A 15,925-nucleotide genomic window follows, 5' to 3' on the forward strand; every position below is an offset into this window, starting at 1 on the left:
GCATTCAACATAACACACGCCAACAGGCATGAACTAATTGCAGCAACATGCTGAACTAAGATAACACAACTTGTGTAACTCTAATAACTAAACTGCAGGTAAAGTACGCACTGGGACGGGTGCCCAGCATCCTCTACGGACTAGCAGAAAAGGTTTTACCGGTAGGTATTAAAATCCTGTTTTCTCATACGTCCTAGAGGATGCTGGGGACCACATCAAGACCGTGGGGTTTATACCAAAGCTCCAGTACGGGTGGGAGAGTGCGGATGACCCTGCAGCACCGATTGACCAAACTTTAGGTCCTCATCGGCCAAGGTGTCAAACTTGTAGAACTTTGCAAATGTGTTTGACCCTGACCAAGTAGCTGCTCGGCACAGTTGTAATGACGAGACCCCCCGGGCAGCTGCCCAGGATGAGCCCACCTTCCTAGTGGAGTGGGCCTTTACCAACGTCGGTAACGGCAATCCATCCATAGTATGAGCTTGCTGAATCGTATTTCTGATCCAACATGCAATAGTCTGCTTGGAAGCAGGACACCCAATTTTGTTGTGAGCATACAGGACAAACAGGGCCTCTGTTTTCCGTATACAAGCCGTTCTAGCAACATACATTTTCAAAGCTCTAACCACATCTAGAGACATTGATTCAGTGAATGTGTCAGTAACTACTGGCACTACAATAGGTTGGTTTATGTGAAAAGATGAAACCACCTTAGGAAGAAAATGTTGTCGAGTTCTCAACTCTGCCCTATCTTCATGGAAGATCAGGTAAGGGCTCTTGTGAGACAAGGCCCACAATTCAGACACCCATCTTGCCGATGCCAAAGCCATAAGCATCACCACTTTCCAAGTGAGAAACTTCAACTCTATCTCTTGTAGAGGCTCAAACCAATCCGATTGAAGAAACTGCAACACCATGTTATGGTCCCATGGTGCCACTGGAGGCACGAATGGAGGCTGGATGTGCAGAACCCCTTTCACGAAGGTCTGAACCTCTGGAAGAGAGGCCAATTGTTTTTGGAAGAACACTGACAAGGCCGAAATCTGGACCTTGATTGATCCCAATAGGAGGCCCGCTTCCACACCAGCCTGTAGAAAATGGAGGAAACGTCCTAACTGAAACTCTTCCATAGGAGCTTTCTTGGATTCACACCAAGACACATATTTTCTCCAAATACAGTGGTAATGTTTCGACGTTACTCCCTTTCTGGCCTGAATAAGAGTGGGAATGACTTCCTTTGGAATACCATTCCTGGCTAGGATCCGGCGCTCAACAGCCATGCCGTCAAATGTAGCCACGGTAAGTCTTGATACACGCATGGCCCCTGCTGCAGCAGGTCCTCGCGAGGAGGAAGAGGCAGAGGATCTTCTACGAGCAACTGCTGAAGATCTGGGTACCAAGCCCTCCTTGGCCAGTCTGGGGCAATGACGATTGCTCAAACCCTTGTTATTCTTATGATCCTGAGTACCTTTGAGATCAGCTGAAGTGGAGGGAAGACATACACTGACGGGAAAACCCACTGGGTCACTAGCACATCCACTGCTACTGCTTGAGGGTCTCTCGACCTGGAACAGTATCTCTGAAGCTTCTTGTTGAGGGGAGATGCCATCATGTCTACTTGAGGAACTCCCCAAAGACTTGTCACCTCTGCAAAGACTTCCTGGTGGAGTCCCCACTCTCCTGGATGGAGATCGTGTCTGCTGAGGAAGTCTGCTTCCCAGTTGTCTACTCTCGGAATGAATATTGCCGACAGAGCTTGTAAATATTTTTCTGCCCAGCAGAGGATTTTTGTCGCCTCTGCCATTGCTGCTCTGCTTTTCGTACCGTCCTGCCTGTTTATGTACGCGACTGCTGTTACATTGTCCGCCTGGATCTGCACGGGGCGGTCTTGAAGAAGATGTACCGCTTGTTGAAGGCCGTTGTAAATGGCTTTCAGCTCCAGCATGTTTATGTGAAGGCAGGCTTCCCTATGTGACCAATGTCCTTGGAAGTTTTCTCCCTGAGTGACTGCTCCCCAGCCTCGGAGACTTGCATCCGTGGTTACCAGGACCCAGTCCTGAATCCCAAACCTGCGTCCCTCTAGTATGTGAGAGCTGTGTAACCACCACAGGAGCGAAATCCTGGTTTTTGACGACAGGATTATCTTTCGGTGCATGTGCAGGTGTGACCCCGACCACTTGTCTAACAGGTCCCACTGGAATACTCTGGCATGGAACCTGCCAAACTGTATGGCCTTGTAGGCCGCCACCATCTTCCCCAACAACCGAATGCACTGATGGATCGACACACAGGATGGTTTCAGTATCTGTTTTACCATTTTCTGTATTTCCAAAGCCTTTTCCAATGACAAAATTACTCTCTGAACTTCTGTGTCCAGAATCATCCCGAGGAAAGACAACCTTGTCGTCGGTTCCAACTGTGACTTTGGATAATTTATGATCCACCCGTGTTGTTGGAGTATTGACAGAGAGAGAGATGTTTCGTAACAACTGCTCCCTGGATCTCGCCTTTATCAGGAGATCGTCCAGATAAGGAATTATATTGACTCCTTTCTGACGAAGGAGGACCATCATCTCCACCATCACCTTGGTGAATACCCTCGGCGCAGTGGAGAGGCCAAAAGGTAACGTCTGGAATTGGTAATGGCAATCCTGAACCGCGAATCTCAGATAAGCCTGGTGAGGAGGCTAAATGGGAACATGCAGGTAAGCTTCCTTTATGTCCACCGACACCAAGTAGTCCCCCTCCTCCAGACTGGAAATCACCTACCGAAGTGATTCCATCTTGAACTTGAACCTTTTCAGGTAGCAATTTAGATCTTTTTGGTTTAAGATCGGTCTGACCGAGCTGTCCGGCTTCGGAACAACAAAGAGGCTTGAATAAAAACCCCGCCCTTGTTTTCACAATGGTACCAGGACTATGACCTGGTCATGACATAATTTTTGGATTGCCGCTGTTACTGCTTCTCTCTCTGGCGGAGAAACTGGCAAGGTCGATTTGAAAAATCAGCATGGGGGAACGTCTTGAAACTCCAGCTTGTATCCCTGGGATACTATTTGCATTACACAGGGATCCAGGCCAGACAGAATTCAACCTTGGCTGAACAGTTTTAGACGTGCCCCCACCCGAGCGGCCTCCCGCAAGGGAGCTCCAGCGTCGTGCTGAAGATTTGGCAGAAGTAGGGGTAGACTTCTGCTCTTGGGAACCGGAAGCCGCTGCGGACTTCTTTCCCTTTCCCCTACCTGCAAAGAAGGGGGAACCTTTCGTCTTTTTGTATTTATTGGGCCGAAAGGACTGCATGTGCGGGTGATAGGTCTTTTTTGCCAGTGCAGGGACAGAGTGCAAAAATTTCGACTTACCTGCGGTAGCCGCCGAGACTAACGCATCCAGGTCATCGCCAAATAAGCCTCACCTTTATATGGGAGAGCCTCCATGTTTCTTTTGGAATCTGCATCCGCGTTCCACTGATGAATCCACAACGCCCACCTAGCCGATACTGCCATGGTAGCGGCTTGTGAACTCAAGAGTCCAATATCCTTCATTGCTTCCAGCATGTAGGCAGCAGCGTCCTTGATATTCCCTAACTTAAGGAGTATCTCATCTTTATCAATCGTTTCAATTTCTGATGACACGCTTTCTGACCATTTTTCAATAGCGTGACTCACCCACGCGCAGGCAATAGTGGGCCTGAGCAGTGTACCATTGGCTACATAAATGGATTTCAATGTCGTTTCCATTTTGCGGTCTGCCGGCACCTTAAGTGAAGCCATGCCAGGTGCAGGGAGAATTACCTTCTTTGTCAACCTGGAAAGTGCACTGTCTAACACAGGGGGTGATTCCCATTTTTTCCTGTCCTCAGCCGGGAAAGGGTAATCTATCTGAATCCTTTTGGGAATACGAAATTTCTTATCAGGATTCACCCACATCCCTTCAAAGAGAGCATTTAGTTCGTGGGAAGGAGGGAACATGACTTTGGATTTCTTTTCCTTATAAAAATAAGCCTTCTGAGGTACAGGAGTGGTTTCTGTAACCTCCAACACGTCCCTTATAGCCACAATCATATATTGTATACTTTTCGCCAAGTCCGTGCCAGTATCAGTGTTTACAACATTTGCAAATGGTCTCTTATGTGACCCAGAGGGGCCGCCTGCATAAGGAATAATAGAATCCTGAAAAATCACATCTTCCACAGATTTTCTCCAGCATGCAGCCTTAGATTCATACTTATCTAATCTTTGGTTAATCAGATGCATATTGTCACGTATCTCTTTCAACCATGCAGGCTCTTGGAGTGCCGGCAGCGCCACCACATTACAACTCTGTGTCCCTAAAATGGCTTCCTCCGGGGAGGAACTCCCTGCCTCAGACATGCCTCACACGTGTACAGCACACTCACAGACACACTGGGACTTATTTGGGGACAGACCCACAGTAAAATCTGTCAGAGGGACACAGTATAGGAGCAGCCAGTTCACAATCCCAGTGCCAGTATGTAATGAGTGTGAACACAGAATGCCCACAGCCAAATAGCGCTTTTTTACAGATAATCACACTATAAAATGCACCACAACGCCTTGTGCCCCCCCAAATATCACCCTGTACTTGTCAGAAGTGGAGGAGAGGACCAGCGTGTTCTCTGCAGCCTGAGGAGAGAGAGAAAATTGCGCTGAGCAGTGTGCTGTCTGCCTGAGGAAGAAGCTCCGCCCCCGCAATGGCGCATCCTTACACTCAGTAATCATTGTAATATTTATACTGGTGGGGTTAGGGCTGTGCCAGCGGCACCTTATGCCCCCTTTTAGCCAGTTTTGAGGTATATTTTTGCTGCCCAGGGCGCCCCCCCTGCACCCTGCACCCTGCAGTGAATGTGTGTGTGGGCAGCAATGGCGTGCTGCACTCCCGCAAGCCACGCCATACCTCAGCCGTCACTTACTTGATAGAAGTTCATTCTTCTTATACTCACCTGTCTTCTGACTTCTGGCTCTGCGAGGGGGGTGATGGCGTGCTGTGGGAGTGAGCATCTAGACACGGCTAGCATTCAGTACCCTTCAGGAGCTAATGGTGTCCTGTCAGCCAGAAGCAGAGCCATGAAACTCTTTAGGATGTTGGTTCTGCTTCTGCCCCCTCAGTCCCATGAAGAAGGGAGTCTGTTGCCAGCAGATCTCCCTGAAAATAAAAAACCTAACATAAGTCTTTTCAGAGAAACTCAGTAGAGCTCCTCAGAGTGCATCCAGTCTGCCTGGACACATTTCTAAAACTGAGATCTGGAGGAGGAGCATAGGGGGAGGAGCCAGTTCACAACCATTGAAAAGTCTTAAGAGTGCCCATGACTCCTTCGGAACCACCTATACCCCATGTTCTTGATGTGGTCCCCAGCATCCTCTAGGACGTATGAGAAATGGGTTTGTTGGAATTTAGTTAAGGGAAAAACATCTAGTTTGACCACTCTGTCTGCTATACTCTTGCCTTTAGTGTAACTTGGGAGTAATTTAGTTCCCTGTAGGGCTGGCAAGGTTTTATCAGAATTAACCAAGGGCCATAATTTCTTGTCCTGCTTGGTAATGGTGGTAGTGGCTGTGGTGTATCTATTAACCCATGGAAATCTGTTGTTCTCACGGGTTAACTCTTCACCGGAAGGTGTAGATGTAGTTAGTAAAGACTCTCTCGTATGACTCAAAGCTTTGGTTTTACTTGCCAAAAGCTCCTCAAATCTAGCTACCATCTGATCCATGGCCACTTCTGTCTGTTGTGGATTGGAAATTATTCTCCTAGCTCGCAAAAGTTGGGAGTATGGTAAACCCTTACGTGCTGGCATGGGATCAGTGGCGGTTCTTGCCACGGGCAAGCGGTACTTTTGCCCGGGGCGCCGCCTTTCCGGAGGGCGCCGGCGCCATCCGGAGGGCGCCGCACAAGGGCAAGATCCGCCACTGTGCCCCCCGCAGTGCCCTGCTGTGCCCCCCCGCTTTGAAGGGAACCAGACGCGTAGCGTCTAGTTTCCCTTCATTGAGTGGACCTTAGTTGTGCTGTGCGCGATGACGTCATCGCGCACCGCACAGCAAAGGTCCTCTCCATGAAGGGAAACTAGACGCTACGGTCTAGTTTCCCTTCATGTAGAGGACCTTTGCTGTGCGATGCGCGATGACGTCATCGCGCACCGCACAGCATAGTGGCACAGACACTAGGGGTCATAATTGACCTCTAGTGCCTATGCTGTTCTATGGGAGAGACGTAATAACGTCTTTCCCATAGATCGAAGAGAGGAGAAGAGCGGCGCCGCCGGCGGATGGGGGTCTGCAGCGGTCTGGATCAGGAACGGGGATGGTAAGTATACTTTTTATTTATTTATTTTTTTCTTTCAGCGTCGTGACCACGCCCCCATTTTAAGCCACGCCCCCACATTTTGCCCGGGGCGCCACAAGACTAAGAACCGGCCCTGCATGGGATGAAAACTCTCATGATGTAATACCGAATTCTTATCAGTCGGTTTAACATATAGGTTAGTATGCAAAGATCCGTCTCCTAAAGAAATGGCCACATCAATGAAATGTATCTCCTGACAAGAGACCTGATAAGTGAATTTAACTGCACTGTCTGAATTGTTGTGTTCATCTAACAACTTTAATAGTGCTTGCTGAGGACCCTGCCAAAAAATTAGAAGGTCATCTATGTACCTCTTGTAGAAGTACATAGATAACGGCACTGGGAGGTTTGAACAATTTGCTCTCTATGGAATACATGTATGCATTAGTGTACGATGGGGCCACTGGGGACCCCATCGCACAGCCAGCCAGTTGTAAATAGATGCGTCCATTAAATGAAAAATAATTACGAGTCAATACCAATGTTAATAACTCCAAGAACAATTCTACTGCTGGACCTAAATACAAGGGGTTATCTGTAATCAAAAGTCGTACCGCCTCTACACCTGCCCCAGTGTATGCAAGTGTAGAGGCTGGTTACATCCGCACTACATAGGGTCAACCCATCAGGCGGGATAACCAACTGTTGTAATTGAACCAGCAGTGCCGTAGTATCTTTTAGATATGACGGCACCGCTTGAATACAAGGATTTAGAAATGCATCTAAAAATATTGCAATAGGATGGTATAATGAATTTCTAGCGGACACTATTGGTCGGCCAGGGGGTTTGGACAGGGATTTGTGCACCTTAGGTATAGGGGTAGATAAAGGCACTTTTGGATAATCGACTGTCATCGCTTGTACCTGCTCTTTAGACAGAATACCTGACTCCTGGTTTGTGCTAAAATATTGTCTAATTCCCTTTTGTACTGTGCTGTCGGATCAAATGTCAATTGATTATAAGTGGCCTCATCAGCGAGTTGCCTATTACTCTCCTTCAAATAGTTTGACAAGTCCTGTATGACAACTGTGCTGGCCTTATCAACGCTCCGAATTATAAGGTCTGTCCTGTGTGATAAATCATTCAGGGCTGTCATCTCCTGATGGTTAAGATTAGGATAACTGTACTTGGCTGATGCCTGTTCATATGATTGTTACATCATCCTAGAAAACGTCTGAATTGAAGGATTGTTGGTATTCGGATCAAACTTAGAGCGAGGCGCTGCTCCTCTTAACTTCTCTGGAACAGAAGTGGCTATTTAGAATCTGTTCTGGTTCTGAAATGCTCTTTAAGGCGCAAGGTCCTATTAAGCTCATAATTTCCCACTTGTGATAAGAATGAGTCAGGTTTAACAGTGGGTACAAACGACAGTCCTCTTGATAGAACCTTAAGTTCCATATCTGTAAGAGGAGACGTAGAGAGATTTATAACAAGATCCGTTAGCGGCGTGGTGGTCGTCACATGTTGTATCCTCTTGTTCTGTCCCGACCGCCTCGTCCGCGAGCAGGTGTTGGTTGATTTGCTGATCTGGTGACCACCCCTAAATGGTGAGACATGTGAGTAGAGGTCGACGATGTGTTAGTTTGTTCACTTTCACTGGCGGATGTACTAGAACCGGAGTAATCAGGATACTGTTTACGCTGGCGGTATCTCCGTTGTTGTTGAGGTCGTTCATAATTAGAGTTAGTGTTACTAAGCCAAGCATACACTTTCCTCTGCTGGTAATCCTGTTGCACTTTATGTAGTTTTTCTTTCTTATGCTTAATAAACTCACTCCTATATTGTTCAATCTGGACCTAGATTTTATCAAGCCAGTTAGTGCTGTTATCTTGGGCCAATGTGGCTTTATGTGCACTTTCAAATGCTGCTAATTGTTCTTTAAACAATGTCAATTCTCTGGTGGATTCCTCTACTACCAATAGCAGCAGGTCCATGGAGCACTGTTGAGTATCGCGACCCAACAACGGCAAAACGGGATACTATATCGCCCAATAGTCAGAGTATTCTGGATCCTAAAGCCCCTTGGAATTTGATTGTTTCGGTAAGAGTATAGCAGACAGAGTGGTCAAACTAGATGTTTTTCCCTTAACTGAATTCCAAGAAACCCATTTTTTACGACCAAAGGTTGGTTGATTTTGCTGTTTGGGTTGCTCAACTTGTAATACATTCCTAACAGGTTCAACTTTCAGCCACCCACACACTGGCAAGAGCATTAAGATTCAACATCGGGTCACTTGTACTACCACGCACGTGATCTATATGTTGAAATGCCCTTGTGGTCTTGCTTATGTGGGCAAGACCCAGAGGCAGTTTCGTGAGTGTATGGCTCTACACCGCAGTGCCATCAAACAGGCACTAGAGAAGGGAGCCAGTGAACAACTAGTGGCCCGACATTGTCTGTTGGCCAAACATTGCGTAGCCAGCATAAGAGCTATTATTATAGATCATGTCCTCCTGTACCAGCGGGGAGGGGATCGTAACAAAATCCTCCTACAGGGTGAAAGTATGTGGATTTATGTGCTGAATACCATATCTCCATGCGGCCTGAATGAGACCATAGGTCTCCAATGTTTTCTATAACCATTTACTCAGAGTCTGTTATTATCAGGTATTGCTAGCCATTCATTCACTAGGCAGTTCTGGAGCTGTCATTCAATAATAAGTATCAAGTCATTATAGATTTACCACCTTATATGGCTGACTCAGCTACCGCCTGATGGTTATATTTATATTGTTTGTATGGTGGAAGCGTTTCTCAATGTCACATGGTTAGCGTGATCATGTTTTTCTTGTTTGTTTATAGGTGTTACCTAGTTACGGAGGTATTGCTTCCGTGATTGGATCCCTGTCTGGCGCTGTCTTCTGACGTTGGCATCCTAAGCCCCGTGCAATGTGTGGAGGGACGCGCCGCGGGTGGTGGCGCTGGACAGGTGAGCCCAATCTGTAGCAATGATCGCTTGTTTTAGATGGTATAAGTACTCTGTGTATATGTTATCTGTTTGTGTATCGCTTGTCCCTGACGACGGGGGTAGTCCACAAAATGGCGTAGGACCGTAATAAAGACGTGTTATCCATTACTTCAGCCTGCAGAGTGCCGCTGTTCAACGCTCACTATATCGGATCCTGCCACAGATCCACAGAGGGCACCGCAGCAAGTATCTTTCTATATACCCGCTTTTGAGTGCCGAGTCACACTGCTAAATATATATATATATATATATATAAAGCACTAGTCTTTTTGTTTTTCAGATATATTTTTAATTAATCTTTCTGTGATCACATTTTCTCATTCACCCTGTTTTAACTTAATTATACTGTAGCTAGTGTCAGCTGTTCTCCTAGGTACCTTACAACAGGTGTGTTGGTAACTGTCTCACCTATTTAAGCAAAGTTGCCGTGAGCTTTAGACCAGATAACATACCATAACACTAATTTGATAGCTATTTTATTGATAATTATTTTGAGCAATACAGTAGGACCCGCAGTATAGTGGGGTCCCTTGCCGGGGGCTGCAGGCTTAAATGGATTGATCAATACATGAACTAAAACTCCACTGTTTATTATTGTTAATTAATATAGCAAGTGCAGAGCCCCTGTGATTTATATATATATATATATATATATATATATAGAAGGGAATTGACACAGCGCCACTTGTGAGGTGGGTTCTCAGTAAAATGTAAAAATGAAGTAAATAAATTGCTATTAAAAAACACGCGACCTTACCAAAGGTGTCTGCCAACCCTTAAAAATGCAGTACTGGTACAGGACTGCTGGGAAAACTTAAAAAGGGGGGAATAAGGGTACCGGCGACTGGTGTAATTTAAAATGCAATTGTTAAAAGATTGATTTAAAAGCCAAAAAACTATAAAATGATACAAACAAGTTTTATTAATCACATAAAGGTAGGTTTACACCATAAAACTACTAGTAAAATCCGGAGGTTACAAATGTCTCAGTAAAAAATCTCAGTAAAAATAATAATATGGAATTATAACTTAACTTTTAAAATAGGCACAGGGGGGTCACCACAGGGAGCCCAACGCGTTTCGTCACAGCTGACTTCTTCAAAGGGTAAGGACAGAATGAGATGATGCGCCTATTTATACCCCTGATGTACTGATTCAGGGTTGGTGATGTCATAGCTAGTCATGTGGTATCATTAACATATGTGGTAAACAGAACTACAAGGACACAGAAGTAGTACACATATATAAACTATAGTGGGTATCATGATGTTGTTGCCATAAAAAACGAATGGTTTGTGTGCTTAAACAGTGTTGTAATCGTCCAGAAATGTGCTTTTTGTATTAAATTGCGGCACTTCCGCCACACTTCCGGTGACGGAGGGGACGCGTCACGTGACTCCGGACAATTCCGCCCCACTTCCGGTTGTGTCTGTGCGCATGCGCTGGTGACGTCATCCGCTCAATGTGCTGTGCTCTCTTCAGTTCACAGCAGCTCTAGTCCAGGTCCCCATATTTCACATGTCCATTGAATAGCGGCGGCCATTTTTGTGATGATTATCTCCATAGGAAACATAGGTGAACGTGGTGGCCATCTTTAAGGAGTCCTTGGAGACATCGTTTCATGTTCCATCGGTAGCCATGGAAACCGGACCATGTAATGAGCAAAAGAGAGAATGGTGAAGGCTCATGTGCTGGTTCAATTGTATATATGAATCAATGGATATATATACATATATATACATAGATAAATAAGTATCAATAATATGAATAACATAATATAGGTTAAAACAAGCTGGAATCCAAAGATAAAAAGCATAAAATACGGAATGCATATAATATATAGCACAGAGTGCGTGTGGCTATTAAGTGGGTGTGAGTTAAGGGATATAAATACATTGGTTACAAATATATTCGTTGCCCCACAGTGAGGGGATTTTATAGTGTTCTGTATGTGTATTTTGTGAAAGCAAGATGGTGCACTGGTGATAATAAAGTGCAATCTGGATATGTGTTAGTGGAGTATACTGGGTAGCAGCTTATGGTATTGATCAGGTCACTAAATAGCTCGATGTTATTTGTCAGTCCTTACAGTACCTGATATTCCCAGGCAGTCCCCCTCCCTGGTACTGATCAGGCCCAAACACTGCTTAGCTTCCAAGATCGAACGAGATTGGGCGTACCAGTGTGGTTTGACTGTACTTGAGAGGTAAACATCTTAATGTCATGACCCAATCGCACATAAAACACACATGTACCCAGATTTTTTACGCATATTTTTATTGTGACACAAAAAGAGGGGGTGGTGAGGGGGGCGTGCAGAGTGGGCATAGTGACTGGTGAGGATAACGGAATAATACGGCACCTTATAAAAATGGTGCGATTTCATAGCTCTCATTCAGACCCACAGGTTGCAAGGTCTGGAGCTGGAAAATCCAATACATCTCTCTTCTTGAGAGTTTGTTCGCGAGGTCTCCTCCTCTCTCCCCCAGGCGCACCAGCTCGATCGCTTTAAAAGTGAGGTCCTCTGGGTTGGAGTTATGGTATGATGTAAAATGTCTGGAGACTGTATGGCTTTCCACCTTGTTCTTTATATTCCTTATGTGTTCCTGGATCCTCATCTTCAATGGTCTTTTGGTCTTGCCCACATACTTTTTCTTGCAAGAACACTCCAGCAAATAGATGACGGACACGGTATTGCAGTTCATGAATTCCTTGATAGTGTAGAGTTCATTTCCTTCCATATCACTGAAGGTTTTCCGGTTCGGATGTAAGAACTTACAAATATTGCATCTCCCGCATTTATAAGAACCCACACATCTAGGCATAGCGGAGATCTTGGTAGACTTCTCCTTAAGTAGGCTGGGTGCAAGGTGGTCCTTCAGGTTCCTGGATTTCTTGAAGATGATGACTGGTTCGGGCGGTAGAAGGTCTTTGAGGACAGGGTCCATGAGAAGAATATTCCAGTGCGTCTTGAGTGATTTTCTGATGTTCTTCTCATGTTGGTTATAGGTGGTGATAAAGGCGACCGAGTCTTTTTTGGCGTCTCTTGGTTTATATTTCAAAAGTTCATCTCTGTTGACCTTCCGTGTTTTTTCCAGTGCTTTTTCCACAATATGCCCGGGGTATTCCTTGTCTTGGAACCTCTTACTGTAGATTTTAAGTTGATCATCACAATCTTTTGGATTGGTGCAGTTCCTCTTTATCCTCGAGAATTGTGATGCCGGAATGTTATCCTTCCACTTCTGGAGGTGGTTACTCCGGTAATGTAAATAACTGTTCATATCCACCTCCTTAATGTAGTTCTTGGTGGTGATACCCCCATTTTCACCAGTTAGTACCAAGTCCAGGTATTCGACTGACTTGTCGTTAGTATTTGAAGTGAAGGTCAAATTAAAATCATTGTGCCCCAACATGTTTAAGAACTCATTAAAAGATTCGGTCGTGCCGTTCCAGATAATTAAAATATCATCGATATAGCGTCTGTAAAGCACCACGTTTTCCTTAAAAGCTTCCAGGCCGTATACATGAGTCTCTTCCCAATGTCCCATAAACAAATTTGCAAAACTTGGGGCGAAAATCGTCCCCATAGCTGTGCCACAGCATTGTAAGTAAAAATGGTTAAGAAACTTAAAATAGTTATGACTGAGAATAAAAAGCATAAGATCACAAATAAAATCACGGTGGGTTGGAGTCAGGGTTACATCATTGTTCAGGTATTCTCTGCATGCCGCTATGCCCTTGGAATGTTCAATACATGTATATAGGGATTGAACATCCACAGTTGCCCACATGTATGTATCCTTCCACTCCACTGTTCCGAGTACGTTAAGTATTGATGTTGTATCCTTTAGATAAGATGGCAGTGTTTTAACATATTTCTTCAGAAACACATCCACGTACTCTGACAGGTTGGAAGTTAATGAACCTATGCCTGCCACTATTGGTCTGCCAGGTGGATTCGTCAGTGATTTGTGGATCTTCGGTAAGAAGTAAAAAATGGGGGTAATGGGATTGGATTGCATAAGAAATTGATATTCTTCCTTTGTGATCACTGTGCTCCGTAGTGCATGCAGAAGAATGGTCCTCAGTTCCTCTACAAACGGTTCCTTGGGATCACTCTGGAGTAGTGTGTATGAATTAGCATCCCCTAGTAGTCTTTGTGCCTCTTTTGTATAGAGGTCGTGGTCCATTATGACCAATCCCCCCCCTTTGTCAGCTTGTTTTATGACTATATTGTGGTTCTTCTGCATTTTCTTCAGGGCTTCACATTCACGGTTCCCTAAATTTTTTCCTTCTGTCTTCTTTGGTGCTTTGTCACATAGGTCCTTCTTCACCATGTCATAGAAGAGACTCACATTGCTTCCTTTTGACTCGAGTGGGTAATACTTTGACGTCGGTTTAAGGCCAGATTTGGATCGTTCTTCATAGTTGGTTATAACGGCATCTTCTTTACGTAAGAAATGTCTTTTTAAGGTGAGTTTTCTCACAAATTTATTTAGGTCTATGAAGGTCTCGAATTTATTCATACCAGTTGTTGGTGCAAAAGTCAGACCTTTGCTGAGGAGTGAAACCTCAGGTTCCGTAAGTGTATGCTTGGAAAGATTGAAGATGCCTCTATCTCGTGGATCAGTTAATGCAGGTTTCTTCTTTTCTGGTCTCTCCCTCCTACCGCCCCGTTTTCCTCTTCTTCTAGGAGCCTTCTTTTCATGGGGGATGCCTGCCTGCTGTCTTCCCTCACCATTTTTTGTATTACGTCTTTCATTCGTGCACCTGTTCTTGCAGATAAAAAATCCTGGTCACCTGTGGAGTCTCTTCTTTGTAGGGCTGAGAATCTGTTGTTTGTTCTTATGTGTGGGTTCGATGGGGAGTCCTCACTATTTGTTCTGTTCTTGTTTCCTTTGTTTGGTACCGTTTTCCATTGGTACCTGCCCACTCTGTTTGGTTGATGGCCCGGAGCCTTGAATCGGCTCCAATTCTTCATGTGTCCTTGATGGTAGTCATTTCTGTCCCGAAGAAATTTCTTCTCCTTCCCTCTGATAACTTCCCCTTCAATGTGCTCAAGTTTCTTGTTGAGTACCTTCTCATTGATAACATAGTCCTCCTTCTCCTTAAAACCGCTCATCTCCGTCTCTTTCGTTTTTATTTCGACCTCTAATTCCGCCAAAGTGTCCTTCTTTTTGCGGATAAGGAGTTTCATGAGGTCGATTGAACATCTGTGTAGGATGGAGTCCCATTCTTCTATAAAATCCGTATCCTGTGTGCCAAACGTGGGCTGCTTAAGGAGTCTCAGGCCTCTGGGTACTCTATTGACTGAAATGTAATGTTCCAGGCCTTTAACATCCCACCACGTTTTCACTTCTTTAATGAGAAGTTTCTCCATCCCCCAGAAAAGATCGTCCAGATCTTGGTTGGGTGTCTGAGCGTCCACCTGTTTGTTCTCATTAAATATTTTTTGGCATAAATCATTTCTTCTAACCGTGCGGTCAATGTCTCCAAACATTTCTAGAGAAGATGCTGGAGAAAATACTGGATACACGTCTCACCAGGCTGCTATGTCGGTATACCACAGAGAAATTCGTATAGAGAAGGGAATTGACACAGCGCCACTTGTGAGGTGGGTTCTCAGTAAAATGTAAAAATGAAGTAAATAAATTGCTATTAAAAAACACGCGACCTTACCAAAGGTGTCTGCCAACCCTTAAAAATGCAGTACTGGTACAGGACTGCTGGGAAAACTTAAAAAGGGGGGAATAAGGGTACCGGCGACTGGTGTAATTTAAAATGCAATTGTTAAAAGATTGATTTAAAAGCCAAAAAACTATAAAATGATACAAACAAGTTTTATTAATCACATAAAGGTAGGTTTACACCATAAAACTACTAGTAAAATCCGGAGGTTACAAATGTCTCAGTAAAAAATCTCAGTAAAAATAATAATATGGAATTATAACTTAACTTTTAAAATAGGCACAGGGGGGTCACCACAGGGAGCCCAACGCGTTTCGTCACAGCTGACTTCTTCAAAGGGTAAGGACAGAATGAGATGATGCGCCTATTTATACCCCTGATGTACTGATTCAGGGTTGGTGATGTCATAGCTAGTCATGTGGTATCATTAACATATGTGGTAAACAGAACTACAAGGACACAGAAGTAGTACACATATATAAACTATAGTGGGTATCATGATGTTGTTGCCATAAAAAACAAATGGTTTGTGTGCTTAAACAGTGTTGTAATCGTCCAGAAATGTGCTTTTTGTATTAAATTGCGGCACTTCCGCCACACTTCCGGTGACGGAGGGGACGCGTCACGTGACTCCGGACAATTCCGCCCCACTTCCGGTTGTGTCTGTGCGCATGCGCTGGTGACGTCATCCGCTCAATGTGCTGTGGTCTCTTCAGTTCACAGCAGCTCTAGTCCAGGTCCCCATATTTCACATGTCCATTGAATAGTGGCGGCCATTTTTGTGATGATTATCTCCATAGGAAACATAGGTGAACGTGGTGGCCATCTTTAAGGAGTCCTTGGAGACATCGTTTCATGTTCCATCGGTAGCCATGGAAACCGGACCATGTAATGAGCAAAAGAGAGAATG

At 44.8% G+C, this 15,925-nt stretch overlaps 1 pseudogene; it reads right to left on the reverse strand.

Moving 5' to 3' along the window:
• Positions 1-11,409: 11,409 nt before the first annotated feature.
• LOC134971458 (5S ribosomal RNA) lies at positions 11,410-11,528 on the reverse strand (annotated as a pseudogene).
• Between the last annotated feature and the right edge of the window lie 4,397 nt (positions 11,529-15,925).

The sequence above is a fragment of the Pseudophryne corroboree genome, chromosome 11, assembly GCF_028390025.1.
Source record: "Pseudophryne corroboree isolate aPseCor3 chromosome 11, aPseCor3.hap2, whole genome shotgun sequence".
NCBI classification, from domain to species: Eukaryota; Metazoa; Chordata; class Amphibia; order Anura; family Myobatrachidae; genus Pseudophryne; species Pseudophryne corroboree.